Source organism: Pteropus vampyrus, unplaced genomic scaffold, assembly GCF_000151845.1.
Source record: "Pteropus vampyrus isolate Shadow unplaced genomic scaffold, Pvam_2.0 Scaffold38, whole genome shotgun sequence".
NCBI classification, from domain to species: domain Eukaryota; kingdom Metazoa; phylum Chordata; class Mammalia; order Chiroptera; family Pteropodidae; genus Pteropus; species Pteropus vampyrus.
Genome location: NW_011888819.1, coordinates 227584 through 229718, shown reverse-complemented (window position 1 = coordinate 229718; position 2135 = coordinate 227584).

Here is a 2135-nt window from a genome sequence, read left to right as displayed (position 1 = left end):
TAATCAAAGACAAAAATTTTTTCAGTTTACTTCATGAAGTTAATCACCCATACGAAAGCTGCCCTAAATCCTGTTAAACCCTCCAGATATGCTCTTAAATTGAATTAAGCATCTAAATTCTTGTTAACCTTTTATGACTTTAAATATAATGTTGACCTTCTGTTGAGTTTATAAGCAATTATCACATGATGCATTTGCCCAACTGGACTTGACTGTTGTTCAATGACTAACAGGCAGTAGAAACTCAACAAAGAAGTGCTGAATGGATGAATGCTTTCCAAAGTTCTTACCTGTCTTTCATAGACATGGATAATAACTATGACTGCATCCAAGAATGTAAAGGAGGAATTGCCTCAAATAGCTTTCTTGCTTTAAAAACTATATAACCCATCGTTTTATCTATTTGTTGTTGTTATTGTTGTTTTGTTCAAAGCATATTGTGAAATGCACAAATCTTAAGTGTAAAAGTTAATGATATTTTGCATACATTCACAAATTACCTGAATCAATCACATTCAGATTTCCCAAATTTTTCTCTTGACCATACCAACTAGTAGTTTACGGTACTCCCTAGAAGTTTAACTGTTCTGGATGTCACATGAATGGAATCATATGGGATATCAGAATGTTTTCCTCCCTGTACAGCATTGTTGTTGCATGTAGCATTTGTTTGTTGTGTTCATTGCTACAAAATAGCCTGCTCTAGTAAAATCTATATTTGAGCAGTTTCTTTTATTCTTTTTTCTTTCTCTCTCTCTTTTTCTTTCTTTCTTTCTTTCTTTCTTTCTTTCTTTCTTTCTTTCTTTCTTTCTTTCTTTCTTTCATTCATTCATTCGTTTTTTTTTTGCTAATGTGCATGAATAAAACTGATGTGTGCCTTTTAATACAGATTTTTTTTTTGATAGACCTACGTATGCTTTCTCTTCAGTATACATAATACATAGGACATAATTTACAAATATATCTAAGTAGATTTTCCCAAACAATTTTCCAATACACTTGTTAAATTTAGATGTCCATAAATATCCTCTTTTTTTGAAGTGCTCATTCAAGTATTTTTCCATTTTTAATTGGGCTCATTTAATCAATATTTTTTATTATTAACAGTAGCTCTTTACATTTTTGGGTACTGGTGTTTGTCAGATTTATGTAATAAAAATATTTCACCCAGTATTTGGTTTGGTACTTTTTTACTTAAAGATGGTATCTATATATAAACAGAACATTGTAATACGGTAAAATCTAATTTATTCATCTTTTTCTTCTATGGTTATTTTTTTTCTAATTAAGACATTTTACTGCCTCACACATTATTAAACTACTTTTGTCGTCTTCAGAACTTGTTCCATTTTAATTGATCATCCTGAATATAAAAAGACAGTTAATCAAGTATTTTTTTTTCATTAAATCTGGCTGAGACATAAAATCGCAAATAAAAAACAGATTTTAGTATGCCACATTCTGCTTATTTAACATAAGTTTGGGGGTTGACGAACCTGTATTGAAGAGCTCTCCCTAAGATAAGGAATAGTTTTTCCTAGAAGTGAAGATATGATGTATTTTCCCTTATATTCAGCAGAAATCCATAAGAACAAAAAATTCAAATTCTAATAATATGATAATACTACCTTACATTAGGAGTGGTGTGTACCTTCTCTAAGTACTTCTATTCTTCTTCTTCTTTGAAGACTTTCTTCAAATTAAAAGAAATGCAATTAGTTATCAAAAATAGAATAGTTAAAAGCAACCTAAGTGCTTATTAATAGACAATTGGATAAAGTGAGGTACATATATATATAATGGAATGTTACTTGGTCATAAAAAATAATGAAATCCTATCATTTACAACAACATGAATGGATCTGGAAGGTATTATGCTAAGTGAAAAAAATCAAACCAAGAAAGACAAATACCATTAGATCTCACTTATAAGTGGAATCTTAAGAACAAAATAAATGAACAAACAAAACAGAAACAGACTCACAGATACAGAGAACAAGATGATGTGTGCCAGATGGTAGGAAGTTTGGGGGAATATGTAAAAAAGATGAAGGGATTAAGAAGTATAAATTGGTAGTTATAAACTAGTCAAGGGAGTCGTGTAAAGTACAGCATTGAGAATACAGTTGACAATA